General features: G+C 44.8%; 1 protein-coding gene across 1 annotated transcript in view; it reads left to right on the forward strand.

Moving 5' to 3' along the window:
• The window catches only part of ZBTB38 (zinc finger and BTB domain containing 38), a 122,382-nt gene that overhangs the window by 22,279 nt on the left and 75,578 nt on the right, over positions 1-24,525 (forward strand). The window contains exons 2-3 of the mRNA XM_082624177.1: positions 21,987-22,130; positions 23,331-23,405. The gene's annotated coding sequence lies outside the window, so the exon portion shown is untranslated. The remainder of the gene's footprint in view (positions 1-21,986; positions 22,131-23,330; positions 23,406-24,525) is intronic.

The raw sequence follows: 24,525 nt of genomic DNA on the forward strand, positions 1-24,525 counted from the left end.
TCACCCCACTTGACAGCCAGATAGGCCGCCCCTGACACATTCCCCCTTCCTATAAAAGACAACTACCTTGTTCTTCTCTCTACAAAATGTAATGGCCCCAAAGATAAGACCCTGACATGCTGGGATTTAGGAGTTCCCTAGCTGGGTCTTTGCCAGGTAATTATAGTAAAAAGCAATAGAAGCAGTAAATAGTTACATAACACCGTAATGAATACATTACATATTAATTCATTTAATGTTCACAACAGCTCTAGGAGAAACTGAAGAACAGAGTGGTTAGATAACTTGCCTAAGGTCGCACAGCAAGTAACTAGCAGAGCTAGATCACCACAATGTAAACACGCAACTAATAAGCCCCCTCCATGTGCAATAAAAAAGTACCAATTAGCATCTTATTGCCTCATTCTGAAGTAAAGACAACTGAGGATGTTGTGAAGAAAGGTCACAACATGAAACCTAGATGGAAATAAACACAGGTGTGATCCAGAGGAAAAGAGTAAAGACACGAAACACAAAGAAAGAAACCTCCAATTCGTGTCCTCAGAGAAATCTGAAAAGAGATTTCATCATAAAAGAACAGGATACAATGAATGAAAAAGAAATAACCAGAGAAGTGTAAATAGCCCCTTCAAACTAACAACCACACTTATATTAAAAAATTCAACAGAAGCATTAGAATATAAATTCAAAGAAATCTCCCAGAGGAAGGACAAAGGGATGGAAATCGTAAGAGAAAAAAGTCTTAGAGGCTAATCCAGGATGTCCTACATCTGACCAACAGAAGTTACAGGAAGAAAAATTAGATAATGTGAAATATAAGATGTTTCCCAGAGGTGAAGGGCATGAGTCTTCTAGACATATAGTCATAAATTTTACACATCGAGGATGTAGAAGAGGTCCCCTATGATGTTTATAATCTGTTCTGAGATCAAAACTAAGTCTTTGGTGCTCTCTCAATAGTCTAGAAGTTGAAAATGAGTAACAGGGTCTACATTACTGTGACCGTGAAAATATTGTGTGCCGTTGGGCTAGTAATCACTCTGATGACATGTTTTTTCCTGTAGAGCTTTTTGGTTTTTTCCCTCCCTGGAGTTTGTATTTGCGTTTGTGAGAATCTTTGCCATTATTTAATTCTCAAGTCTACCTAATCTCCTTATCTGATCAGGCGTTCTTTCAAATCCCCTTCTTTGCTCCTGAGACACTCCTATTTGGACAGTTTGCTCTCCAGTCTCCTGCACCAGAATCACTCGGTATCTTCCCTGGATTCAATTGCTTCCTGGACCCCACATCTTGTTCTATATGGTCTTACTCCCTTGGTTTACTGAAGCAGATCCTCAGGTACCTTCTTTAGAAAGGATGTGTAGGCAATCAATTTTCTTCCACCTTGTATTCAATTTTCACATTTAATTGATACCTTGGCTAGCAGGAGATTTTAACGTTGAAATCTTTTTTCTGGGAATGTTGAAAAATTGCTCCAATGTCTTTTAGCATCCAGTGTTGCTAATGACAGGTCAGATATAATTCAGATTTTTGTTCTGTTGGTAAGCTCACTTCTCTTCTCTACTCTCACCCTCTTAAAATGGGTACCTCATGCCATAGCAACATAAGCATATTGTTAAAAGGTATGGAGATGTCTACCAGAAGAAATGTCCTGGAAGGTAAGAAGTGGTTGCCTCTGCAGAGTGGGACTGGGAAAGACAGAAAACCATGGCTTTTATTTTTTTTCTTAACAATGTGCATGATTATTTGGACAAAACTTAAAAAATTATAAGACATGGGTTGCAAAACTATAAAGAAAAGCAGGTGAAAGATGATCACACAAGTCAGAATTGTGTTACCTTTGGGTCAGGGAGAGAGCTGTGCCCAGGACTCAGGAAGGGGATGCTGGGGGCTCCTGCAGAGCTGACCTCACTGCCATTTGACTTGGGGGGGCTATTAACCAGTTGCTTGCCTTACACTTATCCTTTATAAGTATAAAGTCTTTGCTTTATATTTACACTTACATGTTTCATGAATTCTTCTGACAAATGAATCACACTTTTTTAAAAAAAGGCATATGACATACTTTCATTCCAAAGCCCAATTTAAATACATAGTCCAAGTCCAATATACAATACAAAACAATTAGAAAAAATTATAAATAACATCCATCTCCCCTTTTTGTTTCTCTCAGATTCAATATCATAAACTGAAAATATTAAGTATTAAGTGTAATCTTCATCTAACAATGTATTATTTTTATCTGAGTTAAGCTGATATTTTTTGAGGTTTAAAAAATCTCCATGGAAAAGAAAGAGAAGATGCAGTTTGAACCTCAGGTTGCTCAAGATTTCAACACAAAGTGAAAGCCTCGTTTTTTGAGGTTATATTTCAAGAAGTAGACTTCCAATTCTTTAATTCAGTTCCACATTGACTGTGTACCTGAAACTACCAGGAATTCATATACTCATAAGTATTTATGCCAGCCTGATTCTAGGCCTGAGGTACAGCTGGGGTCCTTGTCCTCATAGAGCTTACATTCTAGGGGAGCAGGGAAGGCAGATATTCAGCAATTTAATAAATCAATGTATAATATATCAGGTGATAAAGCAAAATAAAGCAGGAAAATGAGCTGGGGAGTGGGCAGGAGGGCTGCTTTTCCCTGTAAGACCGGAATGCAGTGAGGGAGGAGCCCTGGGGTTATATTGGGGAAGGAGAATCATCCCAGCACCTTGCCTGCTTCTGGGGACACACAAACGTCTATATTTCTGTCCTCGAGGTGTGTATAGGCTATGAAAGAACCAGGTGATCTTTTGACCTCTCAGAATCCAAATTTCATGGAATCCTAGGATTCAAAGTATGTTGTAGAGTGAAGATATATAGATGAGGAGAAGGTCAGTGGAAGGGCTTCAAGTTGAAAGAAAGATGAGGAAGGAAACAGAAGTGGAAGAAACATTCATCAAGGGATGGCTGGCTAGACTGAGCAGAGGGAAGGGATAAAAAAAAAATGGCAGAAACAACAGTATTGGTGTGTGAGGGGCCTGGGGAAGAACTTCAAGCCATGCTGTCGTCATAAAGGTCATATCTGTAATCATTACAGGCCCACAGGCCAATGAATGGGCTCTGACATCAAACATGCACAGAGAAGGCTGAGGAAACTTGACCACATAATTGAAGCAGGAACACCCCCAAATAAGACTAAGCTGCCTTCAGGCTTAGTACTGATTTGCAGCCCCCAAAAAACCCCCAAACAGTGGGAAAACCTTCCTCCCCACCCAAGAGCCTTGAAAAGTAGCCCAGTGCAGGCCACGGTGGGAGCGCAACACAGCATAACACAGCAAAGCTTCCTCCAAAGGGACAGCAGTCCCTTCCCCCACCCGTCTGCTCACTCACCAGGACTGCTCAGACCCTCTCTCTCTTCCTCTCCCCTCCAAGCTCTCTGTCTCCATCACCCTCGCTGTTTCTCTTCCTCCCTCCTTCCTCTCCCTCTTTTACCCAACCCTAATCCTCTCTTCTTTCAGGGAGATCTGACCCCATTCCCCCAAGGGGGGATTCCCCCCTTCTCCAGCCTGTTCCCTTTTGCATCCCTTACCTCAGCTCAGACAAACCAAAGACCCTTCCTCCCACCCACACCCCTTAGAAGAAACAGAGAAGGAAGGAATTCTAGAAACTTCTTGTTGAATGTCTTCACTTATATGTTACTAGACAGAAAGCAAGAGTTGACACTGGAACTCATGGAAGAAAACTGGGAACCAGTCACCTACCAATACAAGAGCGAATTCAGTTTTCCAGTGGGTGGGGATGGTGAGGAAGGGAGAGGGGGAAAAAGGAAAGAGAGGACAGTGGCTCTGAGCTACCATCCTCCCTGTGCACGTCTGTCTCATTCTTGGAGTCGGCACCTTCCATAGCGCCTTAGTGCATACAGATACCTGAATGAAGGAGTGCATTTGAGTGAATGAGTGAATGAGCAAGGCCACAGGGCAAAATCAGACACTGAGTGCAGTGAGGTTGCCCCCAGGTGCCACTTACTCACCTTTAGCTGGGACGGTTTCTCAGAAGCTGTGCTGCACTCCAGCAGTTGTCTCCAGGGACACTCCCTTTATTCCTCCTGCAAGTGTGGTCTTGCAGGACGACATGGTCATCAGCCAACTTCCGCAGTTTCTCACGACCACCTTATGAAGCTAACACTTGGGCACTTGGTCTTAGGCTGGTCCCCAGGTTCCTCCAACCCAGACCCTCCTGATTGGACTTGTTGATTTCCTAAATCAACAATCCCTTTCCTCTCCTTTACTAATAGCATGGATTAAGTCACATCAAGGAATAAGCCTCTTTAGAAGCTCTATGCACAACACACACAATGCTTGCGTCTCAAAGTCAACTTTTTTTTTGAATACCAGAGGCATCATTACAAAAAAATCATTACTAACCCAGAGAACCTCTAACACTTGGCGTCTCTCATGGGAGCTGCCTGCTAATCCACCTTAAACTCTGCTTTCATCATGGAGTTCTCGTGCTGGAAACTTAACCACCTCATGTCTGAACTCTGCTGCCCAGCATTGAAAGCCATGCACGATCTGGTGCCACCCTCCAGATCGAACTCCCGTGTTCCCCTGGTACTCCCAGCATCGCCATCTATCTCACAACCAAGCAGTGAGCATTCTCACCTCTGTCCCTTTTTCAAGTCCCTGGAAAGCTCTCCTTCCCTTCCACCCCTCTCTTCCAGCCAAGTGAAATCAGGAAACTGGATGGGACAAGGGTTTCCTCCCAGGATGCCTCCTCCAGGGAGACTTCCCTGACTCATCCAGTCTTTGTGGCTCCCTGGGCTCCCTGTGTTTTACCTATCACCTCGGCCCCATTCTGCATTTCATGGCCCATAGTCTCTTTTTTTTTTTTTTTTTTTTTTTTGCGGTACGCAGGCCTCTCACTGTTGCGGCCTCTCCCGTGGCGGAGCACAGGCTCTGGACACGCAGGCTCAGCGGCCATGGCTCACGGGCCCAGCCGCTCCGCGGCACGTGGGATCTTCCCGGACCGGGGCACGAACCCGCGTCCCCTGCATCGGCAGGCGGACCCTCCACCACTGCGCCACCAGGGAAGCCCCGGCCCATAGTCGCATATCTCCGGTGAGCTGGTGCCTTCCTCCTGGAAGGACCATATCGTTTACTTCTCTGTATCTGCAGAGTGTGTACCACATTGCCTTTTTGTGCAGTGAGTGTTAATTTAAAACTCTGACTCGAACTAAATCCCTTTGTGTAGGGACTTGCAGTTCATCCAGTTGTCCCCAGATGTTCCTCCTGGGCAGTGGAAGGGTTACTAGTGTCATCAAGATTTAGGCCTAGGCTGGTGTCCCCAATTCCAGACCCCATTTTCATGATTCTTCTCACTCTCTTTTTTTTTTTTTTGACCACGCCGCACAGCATGCGGGATTTTAGTTCCCGACCAGGGATAGAACCCAGGCCCCCTGCATTGGGAGCGTGGAGTCTTGCCCAATGGACCACCAGGGAAGTCCCCTGCATGTTGTTTAGACAAGAGAGAATTTCTAAGAGGTGAATATTATGGTCAGAGGAAGGAGTTTAGGAAGCTCTGGTCAAAATGTAGGAGCCCCTCTCATTCCAAGGGGAAATTCCATAGATTACATTATAGAGAGAAATGCGGGTGACAGGTAAGAATTGCTCCACCATACCCAGGTGCAAAGGATGCTACATTTTTCTATGTCTCTAAAATCAAATTAAACTTGGCTTCAAATTTCCTACTCACCAAGGTTGGGGAAGAGTCCAATATCATGGTTATTGGGTCTCCCTGTCCCTGGCTCCCAGGCTCTAACAGGCCCAGGAAAGAGGGGATATCCTGATTCGGTAGGTCATGGTGGGCGCCATGGTTACCACTGCTTCTGCTACCCCATGTGCTGGCCTTTTCTGGCTTGGAGGACCATGGAGAGGCTTCTTGTTGCTATGTTCCTCTTGCCACTGGCCACAGGTAGCCATGGAAACCCCCATCCACGCTCTCAAAGCAGGAGTGTGTGGTGTCCAGCCCCCGCTGGCTTTCAGGTAGCCTCTCACCTGAGTTCCTGCAGAGATGGTGGGACACAGACGCCCCTGCCACCCTGGGAACCTGCACCCACTACCTCTACATATGCACACGCGCGCGCGCACACACACACACACACACACAGAATTCTCCATCTCAGGGAAGCCACCAATAAGCCTGGGCCAAATATCCCTCCTTTCAAACAGCAACTGTTTCCGCCTGAAAAATTCTTCTTAGTATGACTGGTTTCTAACCGAAGATCTGAGTGAAGGACCTTCACCTGGGGCCTAGAAATGTCTCTGTTTAAGACTCTGAAGCACAAAGGACTATTTCTTTTCCCCTGAGGAAGACAAGCCCAGAACTTAAAACTGAAGGCCGAGATGAAAATTACCTTATCATTCTTTTTCACTGATAAGGGCACAACAGTAAAAAGGATAAGACACCGACTGACTTCTCCGTCACTCTCTGTTTCATGGGTGAACACTGAGCCTGTGGGGTGTGTCTTTGTGTGTGTGCTGGGGGGAGCGGTGAAGTGGCTAAAAGCATTAACGCAGGAGGTTTGGACCCCTGATGAAATCTCAAAGGGCAGCTTAGCAGGAGCAGCCAGGAAAGAAACCCAAGCCACGTGTCTGCAGCATTAACTGTAGCAGGTGCCACTGTGTCCTGCGACCATTCGAAATGAGGAAACGGCAATTTGCAAAGATTTCCTGTGCGGCCGTTGGTCTAGGGCTCGTGTGAGGAACAGGGCTGCTAGTATAGTGGCCCGGGGGTCAGGAGGGCCTGAAGACCCCCTGTGCTCCACTCACAGAGCCCTGCAGCCTGGCAGGGGGCTGTGCCTGAGGGGACACCCTTTTCTAACTCATCAAATGTGTTACGGGACTGATATGGCCCTATTTAGGAAGGACAGTGGGATAAAGGAATAGACCAGGCTCAGGAAAAGTCTGCGTATTTGGTGGACTGTAAAGATTCTAAAACTCTTTACTGAGACCCAACCTTATATTAAAGTAGGGAAACCAACAGCAGGGAAATGAAAAGCATCCATACAACTGAGCCTTGATCAAGGGAAGCCAGGCAGAAGGAAGTCGGGACACAGCAACTACCCCATCCTCTCCTCCCTCTCTTCCCCGGTCCCTCCCCCACCCTTGCCCCTCCCCATAGAGGCAGTCAGTTGGTTGTGCACCATATTAAGAAGAAGCCAGGTAATATGGCTAATATCAGTTCAGGCAAACAAAGGAGAATTTTTAAATTAAATTCTCACTTAAAGAAATAGAGTAGGGCTTTTCAAGACGATTGATCCTGCCAGGATTCCTTATTCAGTATTGTAAGCAACCTGAAAATTATCTTTAAAAGTGTACTCAGGGGGGCTTCCCTGGTGGCGCAGTGGTTAAGAATCCGCCTGCCAATGCAGGAGACATGGGTTCGAGCCCTGGTCCAGGAAGATCCCACGTGCCGCAGAGCAACTAAGCCCATGAGCCACAACTACTGAGCCTGAGCTCTAGAGCCTTCAAGCCACAGCTACTGAAGCCCATGCTCCTAGAGCCCGTGCTCTGCAACAAGAGAAGCCACTGCAATGAGAAGCCCGTGCACCACAACGAAGAGTAGCCCCCCCTCACTGCAACTAGAGAAAGCCCACACACAGCAACAAAGGCCCAACGCAGAAAGAAAGAAAGAAAGAAAAAAAAGGGAGAAAGAAAAAGTGTACTCAGTATAAGCCTCTTAGAATGGGGAAATTGGGATAGGAGGGATTTGAGATTTCCTTCATTAACCATCAAGAATGGTTTTTTTAAAGTTGATTTGGGAATTATGAATGTAATACCTGTTCGTGGCAGAAAATAGTTAGATCCTACGAAATTGCTCTTTAAAAATTATACATATTAGGGGCTTCCCTGGTGGCGCAGTGGTTGAGAGTCCGCCTGCCGACGCGGGGGACACGGGTTCGTGCCCCAGTCCGGGAGGATCCCACGTGCCGCGGAGTGGCTGGGCCCGTGAGCCATGGCTGCTGAGCCTGTGCGTCCGGAGCCTGTGCTCCGCAATGGGAGAGGCCACAACAGTGAGAGGCCCGCGTACCGCCAAAAAAAAAAAAAATTATACATATTAAAATATATATGCGACACTACTATATGTTTGATCTTTTCCCCATATGCTTGACAGTTACGGATAGTCTCAATCTTTTCCATGGTGGTCCATCTGACAAGCAAAAAACCTTCATTGCATTGTCTCCATTTCCCTGATGCTAACGATGTTGAGCATCTTTCATACACTGTCATTTCTATTTTTTCTATGAATCACTTGTTCATATTCTTTGCCCTTTTTAATGTGTTGTTTTTTAGTTAGTACTGATATTCATCTTTTTTTTTTTTTTTTTTTTGCTATACGCAGGCCTCTCACTGTTGTGGCCTCTGCCGTTACGGAGCACAGGCTCCGGACGTGCAGGCTCAGCGGCCATGGCTCACGGGCCCAGCCGCTCCGCGGCACGTGGGATCCTCCCAGACCGGGGCACGAACCCGTGTCCCCTGCGTCGGCAGGCGGACTCTCAACCACTGCACCACCAGGGAAGCCCGATATTCATCTTTTAATTATTATAAGTCTTGAAAATATCTTCTCAGAGTCTGTCATTTGTCCTTTAACTTTGTTTATGGTATATTTTGCCATCCAGAAGGCTTAGGTCTTTATGGAGAGAAATCCATCACTGACTTTTTTTTTAATATATTTATTTATTATTTATTTATTTTATTTATTTTTGACTCTGTCGGGTCTTAGACGCGGCATGCGGGATCTTCGTGGAGGCATGCAGGATCTTTAGTTGCGGCATGTGAGCTTCTCTCTAGTTGTGGCCCACAGGTTCCAGAGCACATGGGCTCTGAAGTTGTGGCACGAAGGTTCCAGAGTGCGTGGGCTCTGTAGTTTGTGGCACGCGGGCTCTAGTTGAGGCACGCGAGCTCAGTAGTTGTGGCACACGGACTTAGCTGCCCCACAGCATGTGGGATCTTATTTCCCTGACCAGGGATCGAGCCCTTGTCCCCCGCATTGTAAGGCGGATTCTTTACTGCTTGACCACCAAGGAAGCCCCCATCACTGACTTTCTTCATGGCACCTGGGATTTTGTGATATATTTAGGAAGGTCTCCTCCATCATGGGATTATAAAAAATATTCTCTTTTATTTTTTTAAAGGCTTTTATAGTCTTTAAAAATGTGTGTATAATCAACCTAGCTTTTACTTATGTGGCGTATAACACAGGGCTTCATTAACCACTAGACCATTCATTAACACAGACCATTCATTAAAAGCACCTAAGCCCATTTTTCCATGCATCCTGGAGAAAAAGGGAAACGAAGCTCTTTCATCCACCTGAGAGACAGTGGTGAACACTCTGCAAGGGAGGAAAGGATATGTAGCACTAGTCTATGTCTGACAGAGATGGTCCGCTCTCATGGGAAGACTATTATGGCAACCGCATAACTTAAACTCTCTGAAATGGTCTTGATTTGCAATATTCTTTCTTCCTGACACATTGTTACCACCCAACTTTTGATCTGGAAACTGTGGAGCTAATACAGTCAATGAGGTTGTGTGTCTATAAGACTGTAAAAGGGACAGATAAACACCACATGAAGTATGTTGAATTCTGTGAATTCAGAGGAGCAAGGGACAGTTCTGCCTGGGAAGATGAGGGAGAACATTTGAACTGGACCTTGAAGGCAAGTTAAATTTTGAGAGACCAGGGTGGTGGGAGAGATTCTAGGCCTCTAAGCCAAGAGAACATAGGAGCAAAGGCAGAGAAGCAGAAAAGCATGGGTTGTATTTCTGGAACCACTCATGATCTGTTTGATTGTCTGCCTTATAGGGAAGTAGCGAAGGATTAAGTTAGATGGTAGTTTGAGGCTGGAGGATGGTAAGCCTTGAATACCAAGGTAATGAATTCATGCTTTATTCTCTAGGTAATGGATGACCACTGAAGGTTTTATTTTTTTAAATAACTTTACTGAGATATAATTCATATACCATACACTTTACCCACTTAAAGTATACAGTTCAATGTTTTTTAGTGTATTCACAAATATGTACAACCATCATCACAGTCAATTTTAGAACATTTTCATCACCTCAGAAAGAAATCTTATACCCTTTGTCTGTCTCCCCCTAACCCTCCATTCCCATCCCAGGCCTAAGAAACTACTAATCTATTTTCTGTCCCTATAGATTTCCCTGTTCTGGACATTTCATATGAAAGGAATCGTATAATATATGGTCTTCTGTGACTAGCTTCTTTTGCTTGGTATAATATTACCAGTGATGGTGTATGCAACAGAATTCTCCAATCAAAGTGGCTCTAGAGAGAATGTTCTAGATACAGGATGATGGAAGGGGGCTGGATGGTGGAAGGGGGCTGGAAGGCCAAGGAGAGCCATTACGAGGCCATAAAAGTAAGTAGCTGTTATGGGGTCATGTGAGTGCTCAATAAGGAAGCTTTGGGCTGCAAGTAAGAAGACACTGAACTATAAATGGCTTAAGTAACAGGGGCATATTATCTTACTCACAGGAAATCTGGAGATGGGACTAGATTTGATCCATGGCTTACCAGTGTTGCCAAGGACCCACATTCTTCCATCTTTCTCTCTATCATCTTAGTGTAGTGTGTTTTGTGCTCTGACTTTTCTCCTCATTGTTGCAAGATGCCTTGTTACTCTTTAAGGTATCACCTCTTCATATAGTTGCTTATAAAATATGCATCTTTGTTTTATAAGAGAGCAAACTTTTTCCCTGTAGCCCACCCAACAGACTTTCCCTCATGGACCACTGGTCAGGACCACAGCATATATCTGTGCCTTAGCTTAGGTAGGCCGAAGATGTGTCTATGTGATATTATCATCTTCTGTGATGGGTGGTGGTCTCTGCTAGCAAGAAGGAAGGGAGATGGACGTGTTCTTGGGTAGGCAAACAATGATGTTTGCTATAAGGGCCAAAGAAGAGTCAGGCTAGACCAGCATCTTTAGTCCAACAAAGGACAGTGAAGATGGGAGTGACCAGTAGGGTCAAATGGCACAGTGAGGGCAAGAAGGATCAAGACCAAGAAAAAGGTGATGGAATTGGTTAGTAGTTGGTTACTGGTAACCTTTAATTACTATCTTCCAGTAACAGGAAAGAAGATAGTAAATTAGAGTTTTGAGAAGAGAGGAGATAGATGGCAAAAAAAGAATGGGACCTTTTAAAGAGAAAGCAGGAGAGAAATCGGGCAACAGGATCAAATGAAAAATGTTTTTCAAGATGGGAAGATTCCTGTGGATAACAGGATAACTTATTGAGACGTTAATTTGCGGTTTTTGTTCTCACTACCATAGGTCATGATCATGGAGATTTAAATAGTGGAGTAAAATAAATAATTAAAAAATATATTTCCAAATTAGGAGTACATTTGTTTAACGTTAAAGCAAAAGGGATCTTAGGCAAGACGAAACACAGAAGCCATAAAGGAAAGTGTTTGACTACATACAGATTTAAATGTGTTGTATATGTAAGTATATACAACACACAAAGTCAAAAGACCAGTGATAGGGCTTCCCTGGTGGCGCAGTGGTTGAGAGTCCGCCTGCCGATGCAGGGGACACGGGTTCGTGCCCCGGTCCAGGAATATTCCACATGCCGTGGAATGGCCATGTGGAATGGCCGCTGAGCCTGCGCATCCGGAGCCTGTGCTCCACAACGGGAGAGGCCGCGACAGTGAGAGGCCCGCGTACCGGAAAAAAAAAAAAAAAAAAAAAGACCAATGATAGAGAAAAGTGCGTATTTGCAACACACAGCTAATATGTGCCTAAAGATACCTATATTAGGTATCAAAGAGAACCTACAAATTGATAAGAAAATGACAAACAAATCAATCGAAAAATAGGCAAAGGATATGGAAAGGCAATTCACAAAAGAGACATAAAAATGGTCAATAAACTTACTAAAAGTTATTCAAACTCACCCATAATACTAACCCCTATACAGTGCTCATTATAAGCCAGGCACTTTTCATAGAGCTTTACATATATTTACTCATGTAATCCTCATAGCAACCCTGTAAGGGGGTACTTTGATTATCTCCATTTGACAGATGTGAAAAGTATCTTAAGACTCTTGATTAAGGAAATACAGCCATTAAGTGTCAATATTTGGGCTTCAGACTCTGCTTTTAACCACTATACTTAGGGTCAGGGAAATGCAAATTAAAACAAAAGCAAGATGCCAATTTTTACCCATCAGATTGGTAAAACTTAAAAAGAGTGATAATACACAGTGATGGCAAAGATGTGAGAGAATGTTCAGTCTCATATATTGCTGGTAGGAGTATGACGTGCTTCAGCTTTTTTGAAAACCATCTGGAAATATCTATAAAATTAAAAATACACACAAAAAATTTGAGTCAACAATCTCACTTTGGACAGTCTATTCCACAGGAATAAAATATGAAAGTATAAGCGCAAGGATATCTATTGCAGCATTACTCTAATGGCAAAACAAACAAATGAACAAAAATATCTGGGAAAAAAAGCCTCTTTGTCTATCAGAATGATTGAGCAACATATGACTGGCCATACCAAGAGCTGGATCACTCTTTCCCAAACTTGAATCAACCTTATACCATTAAAACATTCTTATTTGAGTTGGCTTCAGAGTTCTCCAGAGGAATGGAACTAAAAGGGGTTATATTATCATATATATATAGAGAGAGAGAGAGAGAGAGGCAGAGAGACACAGAGAAAGAGAATTTATTATAAGGAATTGGTCACAGAATTATGGGGACTGAGAAGTCCCATGTTCCACCATCTGCAAGGTGTAGCCCCAGGAAAGCCAGTGGTATAGTCCTGGGAACCAGGAAAGCCCATAGTATAGGTCTCAGTCCAAGGGCAGGAGAATATCGATGACCCAGCTCAAGCAGAAAGGCAGAGAGAGGCCAGATTCTCCCTGCCTCTGCCTTGTGTGCTATTCAGGCCCTCAACAGATTGTCTGACACTCACCCACACTGGGGAAGGCCATCTGCTTTACTCAGTCTACCAATTCAAATGCTAATGCTAATTTCATCCAGAAACATTCTCACAGACACACCCAGAAATAATGTTTAGCCAGATATCTGGGCACCCTGTGATCCAGTCAAGCTGACACATAAAATTGACAAGTACGTAGGAATTTGTTATGAAATGAAGTTTTTATAGCACCATAGTCAATAGAAAACCAATATTACTTGCTGTAACTAGAAAGTATCTATAATAATTAATACGACAACAACAAAAGGATGTTATTCATTTCTAGTTAGATAGCATGGCCTACAGAAGATCTTAATCCTGAGCCAAGCTCTCTACAAAAAAGTGAACTCTCAGGGGGCTTCCCTGGTGGTGCAGTGGTTGAGAGTCCGCCTGCCGATGCAGGGGATACAGGTTCGTGCCCCGGACCGGAAAGATCCCACATGCCGCGGAGCGGCTGGGCCCGTGAGCCATGGCTGCTGAGCCTGCGCGTCCAGAGCCTGTGCGCCGCAATGGGAGAGGCCATGGCAGTGAGAGGCCTGCATATAGCAAAAAAAAAAAAAAAAAAAAAAAAAGTGAACTCTCAAGTGTCAGAGAGATATTAAAGACACACACCACGTGATGCAGTGTCATTTGATGCCTTGTTATAGGCCATCTAATCTCCTTAGAGCCCACAATACCGAGCATCACCAACTTCTGGAAACATACAGGAGATCCTTATCTGAAGGATCTGAAGAGAGATTCACAATTTACTAAATTAAAAAAAAAAAGCAAATTGTTGTCAATTCCAGCTTTTGTACAACAAGCAAAGTTAAAAGGACCCTCCGTATATGGATTGAAGTTTGTCTTGGTAAGCACATGGAGAAGTGGATGAATATCTTTTTTTTTTTAATATGATTTTTTCAAAGAGCTTTTATTTATTTATTTATTTATTTATTTTGGCCTCTCAGCATGCGGAATCTTAGTTCCCTGACCAGGGATCGAACCTGTGCCCCCTGCAGTGGAGGCATGGAATCTTAACCACTGGACCACCAGGGAAGTCCCATGAATATCTTAAGTATTACCACAGGACATTGCCATTTATGTAAGTCAGAAATGATCTAAAGTTGGCATTTTAATATAGCCCCACCTAATAAACCACTAAGGATGTTAACTGATTATGTGAAGGAGTGATGGAAAATCTTTTATTACATTGCTTTTTTTTTTTTTTTGCTGTACACGGGCCTCTCACCGTTGTGGCCTCTCCCGTTGCGGAGCACAGGCTCCGGATTCGCAGGCTCAGCGGCCACGGCTCACGGGCCCAGCCGCTCTGCGGCATGTGGGATCTTCCCGGACCGGGGCACGAACCCGCGTCCCCTGCATCGGCAGGCGGACTCTCAACCACTGCGCCACCAGGGAAGCCCTATTACATTGCTTTTAATTATAAGCATGTATTACTTTTGAATTTTTCTCAATTCTAATAAAAACACTTTAAAAGGAATGAATGAGAGCACTTAGCCTGAGCTGTCAAAGCTGTGAATAAGCTGCAAGTCTTTGTTTATGTGTCAATCATATCTCAGTAAAGCTGGGGCGGGGCGGCGGGTGCGGGGAGGAAAAAATGCAAGTTCTTGGGAGGGTCACACCATTTCTCTAATCCACCTCGGCACTATTGACATTTGGGGCTGGATAATTCTTTATTGGGGGTATGGGGGAGCTGTCCTGTGTATTGTAGGGTGTTTAGCAGCATCCCTGGCTTCTACGTATCCCTGACAGTAACATCCCCCCAGCCCCAACCAAAAAACAGCCAAAAATGTCTACAGACGTTGCCAAATGTCCCCTGGGGGCAGAATGACCCTGGATGAGAACCACTGCTCTAGTCCTCAGTTTCTCATCAGTGACGGGAGACCTTGAACCAAGCGCTCTCCACGCTCGCCTGAAGCACCAGCATTCCCTGATGGCATCAACATGGATGGAATCTAGAAATGTGCTTTCCAGAATCTGTTTTCCTCCAGAGCCACTAGGGGGAGCATTCTGCAATACAAAGGCCAAAACAGAGCCCTGGGGGAACTTGTTTGCCCCTCCTCCTTGGACTTTGCTGTCGGTTCCCAACGCCCCAGCCTTTAATAAATAGCCTTTGATGTTGAGAGTGATAACCCTTAACCACGAGGCATGAAGAGCTATTTGTCTTGTGATTTGTGCCATAAAAGTCGTTGTTTTAGATATGGTGGAAGAGTGCAAAATGTTCTTTACTTTTCGACATTCTTTGTAAGGCAGTTAGATGAATCATACCACAAAAAAGAAGCTGTGCCTCTCCATGAGGAGAGTCTGTAAAAGGTGAAAGATCTGGTTCTGTTCCTGGTCCTGCCACTTCCAGGCTGTGTGATGTTGGCCAAGTCTCTTAACCTTTCTGGTTATATATAAGAGAGCTGAGGAGATAGGCTGAGAAGTTACTTACTTAAGGTTAAATACTGAGTTAAATGGTCAAGCATGGATTTGGATCTGACCTGTCGACTTCATGGAATAGTTGTGAGAATCAAATGAGATGGAGTAGGTGAAAGAGTTCTGAAAAATAGAAACCACCATGCAAGTTCAGGGTGTGGATTTGCAGATACTGTGGGAGTGAGAAGAGGTGATAGCTAAGAGATAGCCTGGCGGGGGTGGAAGATGGGGGTAGGGAACTGGGTAAGTGTAGGTCCAAACAGGTTACAGAAGATATTCCTCCATCAAAGTGTTATAAATTACAGGAAAAGGCCTCAATGTCCCCCAGTCTTTTACTACTGACAGGACATAAGGTTGCAATCCCCATCAAAATGAACAGGCCACTTGGAGGGGTGTTACTTTACGCTCTTATGAGATATTTAAACACCTTAATGAAAGTGAAAAATCTATTCCAGGGGACTTCCCTGGTGGCACAGTGGTTAAGAATCCGCCTGCCAGTGCAGGGAACACGGGTTTGAGCCCTGGTCCGGGAAGATCCCACGTGCCGCAGAGCAACTAAGCCCATGTGCCACAGCTGCTGAGCCCGTGAGCCACAACTACTGAAGCCCGCGCACCTAGAGCCCGTGCTCCACAACAAGAGAAGCCTCCTCAGTGAGAAGCCCACGCATCGCAATGAATAGTGGCCCCCGCTCCCCGCAACTAGGGAAAGCCTGCACGCAGCAACAAAGACCCAAAGCAGCCAAAAATTAATTAATTAACTAATTTAAAAAGAAGTCTACTCCAACACTGATTTTTAAACTTTATAAAAACCCTGGACCACAGTAAGAAATAGGTTTCACAGAGAGACCCAGCTCACATACGTTATAAAACTGAAACAGAAGTCTTACGTGTAATGCACTTGGAAATTTTCTATTCTGTCACTGGCAACCAATGCTCGTTTTGACACAGTAGACAGTGGGTCTTGACTTCCAGTTTTAAAAGCATTGTACCAGAAGTTTTCATGGGAGAAGAGGAGGAAACATAGGGTCCTGGTGCTGGGTAAGGGAAGAAACAGAGATATGGCCCCCAAACATGACTCAGGGAGCCTCAAAGATGAACTTCTTACATTTTTCTAGGGGCTGATTCTTTGAGGAGGAAGAAAAAAGAGCAAAAATCCCCAATTCACCTAAATGAGTGAGGATGGGCCCCTGAGCAGTAGCCTCCAGGCTCGATTCTCAGAGGTCCTGATCTAAACCCCACACCATTAACGTAACGTCTGGATGGGCGTGGTGTAATCACCACCACAACAAAAAATAAAAACCCTACCTTTATTGAGCCCTCCTTATACATCAGACATTGTGCTAAACACTTTATATAAGTGATGGGACAAAAGTTAAGCTTGAGGGCTTCCCTGGTGGCGCAGTGGTTGAGAGTCCACCTGCCGATGCAGGGGACACGGGTTCGTGCCTGGGTCCGGGAAGATCCCATGTGCCCCAGAGCGGCTGGGCCCGTGAGCCATGGCCGCTGAGCCTGCGCGTCCAGAGCCTGTGCTCCGCAATGGGAGAGGCCACGACAGTGAGAGGCCCGTGTACCACAAAAAATAAAATTAAATTAAAAAATTAAAAAAATAAAAAAAGTTAAGCTTGCGTGCTCCCTGATTTTCCTTCCTTCCTGCTCACTAAGAAGCGTTCTGGCTTTGCCTGTTCAGTCTGTTTTCCTGCCCCATCAGAAGAAGAACTGGACAGAAGTAGAGGGACTGGAAGAACAGTGGTTAGGGCTGGAGAAAAAGCTTCGTAGGGAGCTTGGGAGAAGGAAGGGGAGGCTAAAGCTGTGGGGTATAAAGGGCTTGGATATGAGGGGGAAAAGGCTGTTAAGAAGAATTGCAGGGGGCTCTGTAGGATGTTTGAGAAATGCAAGTATTGAATATAAGTTAACTTGAAGTTACTTTTTGGTGACTGGGCTGGATTTCTCAGACTATAACATCATCCTGACACTGGCCAGGTGGGTCATGGTCTTAATAGGGTTACCTAAGCACTATCTTATTTAATCCGCATTACAAACCCATGAGGTGGTGTTGTTTTTTGGTTTTGGGGTTGTTGTTTTTTTTTTCAGACTAGAAAAGGAGGCTGGTATAGGCTAAGTAACGTTAAACTCATATAGCTAATAAATTTGGGAAAATACTCCCCAAGTTGATCTATAGGTAGAACACGATCTCCATCAAAATCCTAGCTGGATTTTTTGCAGAAATTGAAAAGATAATCCTGAAAATCATATGGAAATGCAAGGGATCCAGAATAGCCAAAACAACTGTGAAAAAGAATAAAGTTGGTTGACTCATACTTCTGAATTTCCAAACTTTTTATGAAGCTACAGTAATCAAAACAGTGTGGTGCTGGTGTAAGAACAGACATCTAGATCAGTGGAACAGAATTAAGAGTCCAGAAATAAACTAATATTTGTGGTCAGTTGAGATTTGACAAAGGGGTCAAGACAATTCGTTGGGGAAAGAATAGACTATATTTAAATAACTTTTAAAATTCTAGATCAGTTTTAGGTATACAGAATTCTTGTGAGAATAGTCTTTTCAACAAATGGTTCTGGAACAACTGGATGTCCATGTGCAAAGAATGAATTTGGATCCCTACCTTGCATAAAAATTAACTTAAGTGAATCATAGACCTAAACGTAAGAACTAAAACTAGAAAACTCTTAGAAAACTCAGGTGTAAATCTTTATGACCTTGGGTTAGACAACAGTTTCTCAGATGTGACACCAAAAGCACGGATGATAAAAGAGAGGATAGATAACTTGGACTTCATCAAAGTTAAATTGTTTTTCTCCTTCAAAAACTACCATAAAGAAACTGAAATACCTACAGACAGGGAGATGTATTTGTAAAACATATAACTGACAAAGGCTTTGTATCCAGAATCTACTATAAAGCCCTACAAGTAAAAAATAAAAAGACAAATAATTTAATTAAAACATTAATAAAGGATTTGAATTGTCTAATTCTCCAAGGAAGGTATACAAATGGCCAATAAGTTCATGGAAAGATACTCCACATCATTCGTCATTAGCGTAATGCAAATCGAAACCAAAATGAGATACTGCCTCACACCTCGTAGGATGGCTAGAATCTAAAACACAGGCAATAAGATTGATGGTGAGGATGTGAAGAAATCAGAGCTCTCACACATCACTGATGGGAATGTGAAACGGTACAGCTCTTTGGAAAACAGTTTGACAGGTTTTCAAAATGTTAAACACAGAGGTACCTTATGACCCAGCAATTCCACTCCTTGGTATCCACCCAAGAGACATGAAAACATTGTCCACACAAAAACTTGTACTCAAATGTTCATGGCAACACTATTTGTAACAGCCAAAAATGAAAACAATGTGTTCATCAGCTGATGTATGGATAAACAAAATGTGGTTATAGCTACACAATGGAATATTATTTAGGCATAAAAAGGAATGCAGTACTGATATACTCGACAACGTGGGCAAACCTTAAGAACATTATGCTGAATGAAAGAAGCCAGACACAAAAGGCCACATCTTGCATGATGCCGTTTATACAAAGTGTCCAGAAGAGGCAAATCTACAGAGACAGAGAGAAGATTAATGTTTGCCCAGGACTGCGGGGAGGTGTAGGCAAATGAGGAATGACTGCTGGTGGGCACAGGGTTCTTTTTGGGGTGATACAAATGTTCCAACATGAGGTTATGGATCACACACTTCTACAAAGAGACTAAAATCCATTGACTTGTACACCGTAAGTGGGTTAACTTTAGGGCATATAAATTATACCGTAATAATAAATTGTTTTTTAAAAAGTGATTGAGATGAGAAAAATTGGAGGCAGCAAGTACAGACAAGTCTTCTAAGTCTTTCTCGTTGTTCTTTACATGTCCAGTATATAACTGCGTTTGTTGTACCAAAGAGGAGGGTTCTCCAGATGGCGCAGAGGTTAGCGGTGCCACTGTACTTACATCTCTGTGTCCTCAAATAGATGTTCTGCCCAGTTCTCTGATTTTATCCTCACCGTTAGAATCAACCCCAGAGCATACAATGCAAGGAGCTGCGTCTCACTTAAGCTTATTCGTCATTTCTCCTTCTTTGCTTTATCTTTCTCTTCACATTATCCTGGTCCCACAAGGTAGACTGAAAAAAAAATCAGCCTCCGTTCATCTAATTAGAGAAATAAATACCGGTGTATATGAAACAATCAAGGCCATGGAGCCTTTGCGGAAACAGCAGGGAAGTGCCCAGGGGCATTTTCTGCAGAGAGAAGAAAAGCATCAACAAGCCTTTGCCAGAAATGCCTGGAACTTAAAGCGCTCTCCTCAGCCCAAGGTCAGGCTCTGTGCGGACCTTGACAGTGACCCGGGTTTCTGCTGCCTTGATCCAAAGCACGTGGCTTTCTCTCTTCTGAAAGTCACCTCTGCTAATTCCTCCTGCCTGGGGAGTCAGACCCCACAGCACAAGTGTAAGTCCTCAGAGTGGCAACTGGCAGCAGTTCCAGGAACAAAGTAACGACGTCCCCAACGATCAGAGGGATTGATTTCCTGAGCCCAGGAGAGGGATCCCGTGACCAGACACCCCCACAGCAGAAAGGAGAGCCACGGAGTGGCATCACCGAGGAGGCCAGAACCTCTCTGCCCACTGCCACAAGGGGCTGGAAAGTCCTGGCTTTTATCTTCCTCTTGGAATCATGGAAAAGTACAAACCACAGAATCATGAACCATAGGGGGAGAAGGTACCTCCAAGGTCATTCTTCTCCAGGGCCCGGATACCCCCATACATGGATGTTCTCCTCTTGCCAGCCCTCCTCGCCTTGGCTTGAGTACAGCTACGGACGGGACTCTCACCCCGTCCCAGAAAGGCAGCTGATTCTTGGTAGGGCAGCGCTCAGGGCAGTGACTGCCGTTGTCAGGTCCAGCTCCATTTCCTGTCACTTCCAGCCCGTCCTGGTGCTTTGAAACCACATGGCAGTTCCAGCTCTTTCTTCAAGTCTCGGGGTCTCTGAGAACGCTCTCGTATCATTCTTCCCCGTTGTCTTCATGTCTGCCGCAGGCTTGTGCCTTTAGCTGCACTCACCCTCCCACCCACACCCCTGAGGCCAGTGGGCAATAAAGACAAGTCTGTGCCTGGCTCCTCTGAGCTGCTCTGCCCACTGTGCTCTCAGACACTGCATCCACCACGCACCACCAGACCTCCCTAGCTTTGTCTTCTGGTTCTAGCTCCTGACCGCCACTTGAACCCGACCAGACTTGCCCGCCCCCTGCCTCATCCCCCTGGCCACTCTGAGTATCCAAGCTTCAGACATCATGCTGACCCATCAAAAGAGCTTGAGGCCTACTACCCTAAACAGATCATCCCTAATTGCTCCGCTGTTTCCTCATAGGATTTGGTTTCAAGCCCCATCATTACCCTCATTTCCCCTCACCTGCACAGGCTACTTCTGGTCAATATTCATTCGTTCGCTCAGCCACTCAGCATCATGGTTGAGAACACAGGATTTGAGATCAGATGATGCAGACTTCGCCACTAACTAGCTATGAGACTTTAGAGAAGTGTCTTAATCTCTCTGAGCACCTCATCTGTAGAACTAGGAATAATAATAGTACCTATACCTCATAGCTTTGTCATGATAAAAATAAACGAAATCATCTCTAAAGCACTTAGCACAGAGGCTCCAACATTCACTGCAAGTATTCGATACGTGTTCTTCACTATTTTATTTTAAAATGATCATTCACTTATACATCATGTGTTTACTGCGCCCCGTGGCAGGCACTGGGATATAAATACCCCTCTTAAAGGGAGGGGCCCCCTTCAATCCAGGATGTACAAGCTCACACTGGTACCCAGAGAGCAGAGAGTGGAGGCCCAGGGTCATGGTACGAAGGCAGAGAATAGACACTGAGCACTGCTTGCTGCCCAGGGTGGGTGACGAGAGCACTTGCCACCTTCCCAGATCTCTTTGAGTACCACGGCAACTCCCTGGGTAAGGTGGCACCACAGGGAAGCGGGGGGATGCCGGAGGGTGAGGTGAGAAATCTCCAGAGAAATACCCTCCCCTGCTGCTTCTTTGGCAGAGAGCGGCCATGCCTCTGCCATGCAGGAGGGCCATGTCCCCTGGGGAGGCCTTGCAGAATCTGCCTGGGACGGTTCCGGAAGTAGGGAGGGCGGCCGGGGGTGGGGAGGCGGCACGAATGTTCTGGCTGCTGCTCGTCCAGGCGAGTGTCCCGAGAGGAGGGCCTCTGGACATCAAAGATTCCTTTTGTCCCCTTCCGAGTGGCAGGGCAGACCGGCCACTGGCGATGACTCAGGCCTGGCCCTGACGTCACCCACGCCCGGCCACTGGCCTCCGTCTGCAGCCAGGAAACTGGCTGGGGAGTGGCACTCGCAGGCTGCAGCAAATCTCAAAATAAGGAGGCAACTGCCTCTCCCCTCCTCCTCTCCATCGCCCCCCAGCACACCTTTCTTTTCTTTTCTGCTGCTGCTTTTTTTTTTTTTTTTTTTTTGGAGCCTCACGGAAGGTTTTACTTATAGATCAACTTTCAAAATGTAGGAAGTCAGAATGGGTGACATCATCAGAAAGATATGTGGAGCTGATCTCGACGAGAAGTGAAGAACCCAGAGCAAGAAGGCGGTTATAACTCCTGAGTCCAGGCAGTTGGCAGCGTCTGGGTTTCAGAGGAGCCAGCGCCTCCGAGTAAGTGAAGGCCACCCCCAGACCCCCTCACTCAGCACCCTTCACTGTGGGGCGCCATCTTGTTCCCTGACACCTGTGCCTGGCAGGCCCCAGCCCAGAGGGAGGGAATGGGGGCTGCATCTGGGAGACCCTCAGAATACGGCACCAAAGGGATCTCTCTGATCTTTTTCTTCTCCACAGGACCAGACAAGAATGCGTTTCCTCTCGGAAAAAAAAAAAGAAAGAAAAAAAAAATATATATATATACACACACATATATATGTGTGTGTGTGTGTATCTGTGTACACACACACACACACACACACACACACTAAGGCTGAATTCTGGGGAAAATGGCCCACGTCGTGCCTTCCACCCCGTCACTCCTCTTGTTTTGTTTCCTCTTCCTCCTCCTGCCCTAGTGCTGTGTTTTGGACGGCCAGAATGTTTGTTCAGTTCTGAACTCTTTGCTTCCTGGATCGTATAACCAAGTAATCAGACACAAAAATAAACCCTGTGCTAGGCAAATACGTGCCCTATGCCGTCAAATGGTATTTTCGCACCTAACCCGTTAAAAGATGGCAGCTCTGGTAAGAAAACGACCACAACCAGCTGCCTTTACCCAGCGTGTTTCTGGTTGCCTGTGGTTGTTCTGGTGTGTACACCTCCACTGTCTCACTGCCCTGTTTACAGAGAGCTTATTTTCATTCCTACGTGTGCCATCGCCTCTGGGATGATACTAAACACAAAGACAGATTATAATGTATCTTTGGTGTCTGTTTTAATTTCACCTAAAGAAATCCTAAGTTTCTGCATAGTCTATAATTTTACAAGCTCTGGAAGTTTCTACCCAAGAGAGTTAAATTCCCGAGAGAAAAGTTTTAACGTGTACATAAGAACTGCAGAGCACACAGACATAGAAATCATGCCCAGTTCTCCTGGCTTCCAAAGTCATCTCCTGAGTCATTATCTAGTCTTTGTACAGTTTACTTAGCAGAGGAGAATTGTTCTTTATAAATTCAGCTTTATAATGATGGGGTGGGAAGGTATTTTAAAATGTATCTTATGTTATGAATGCAATAGGGAAGCTCGTTGCTTACTGAAAAAAGTGGCAGATTCCTTTATAAACGGAAAACACCCTTTGGAAATTAACCATGGCACACCAATATATCTGTTTTGTAGGTCTTACATTTTACTTTTTGTTTTATTTTCATATATCAGGTTGTCTTGAAGTGAGGCTCTGCTAAACCACTCTTCTTCTGGCTGTAAGAGCTGAATGCTGTGACCATTAATTTGGTGAGTGTCATTTGTCCCTAATGGCTGCTTAAATTTAGTTTACTAAATCTATTCTTTTGCTTTGCAGTAAGGAAAGGGGAGAAGGCACAGGGACTTCTGCACACAATGATAACAGCTGTATCAAAGAGGGTAACAGGAATAGTTAAGATAGGCTAATTGCTGTAATAGACCAAAAAATGTATAATGACTCAAACATAATAGAAGTTTATTTCTTGGTCTTGTAACAGTAGAGGTTAGTGGGGCAACTCTCTTTCATGCATTCATTCAGAGACATGGGTTGAGAGAAGCTCCACCTTCTGCAGTATGTGGTTTCCAAGGTCACCTGGGATTGTTTCCACTTCCCAGTGGAGGAGGAAAAAAAGAGTGTGAAAAGGTGCACATGGAGACTTTCATGGCCCCTGCCTAGAAGGGGTGCACAAGACTTCTACTCATACTCTATTGGCTAAAATGCTGGTCACATGACCACATCTGACTGCAAAGAGGTCTGGGAAATGTAGTCCCTGGGGTGGGGAGCAGCCACTTGCCAGTGACAGCTCAGGAGAGCTTCTGGAGAAAAGAGGTAGTCCTCTCTGGCACAGCATAATAAGGAACTTAGAGATGCTCAAGGATAGGAGAGCAGAATGAAGCAGTGGGAGAAATAAACAGTGATCAGATATTTAGAATTCTCTAACAAACACTCTTAGGTAAAGAGTGGGCAAGGAGCAGTGGGTGAGATTTTTCAAGATGCCTCGGTCCATTCTGACCCTAAGCATTTACATGAGCACCATCAGGCCACCAGTGGCCAGTGAACCACGAAGGACATTCTTCCCCCCCTTTTTCCCCCCGACAAGGTCCTCTTGGTCTAGGACCATTCTGGCTCAGTTTCCTGATCCTGGGTCTAGTCATGGTTGTTGGAATTGTCCATCAGAATTCTGTTCCACCAGTGGTCACTAGGAAAGCTCATGGTTTCTTTAACTCATGGTTCTGTCTGCTCTTGGGGGTGTTGGGAAGCTACCCTCCTCCAGATCTTGGCATACTTTTTGATATTGGGAGGTAGTGGAGGGAATTCCTGACAAGATGGGATCTTCAAATCAAGTTATTAGAGAAACATGTAAAAGCAGACTAAAATGGCTCTGGCTGG

This window comes from Mesoplodon mirus, assembly GCF_964341445.2.
Source record: "Mesoplodon mirus genome assembly, chromosome: 6".
Classification (NCBI taxonomy): Eukaryota; Metazoa; Chordata; class Mammalia; order Artiodactyla; family Ziphiidae; genus Mesoplodon; species Mesoplodon mirus.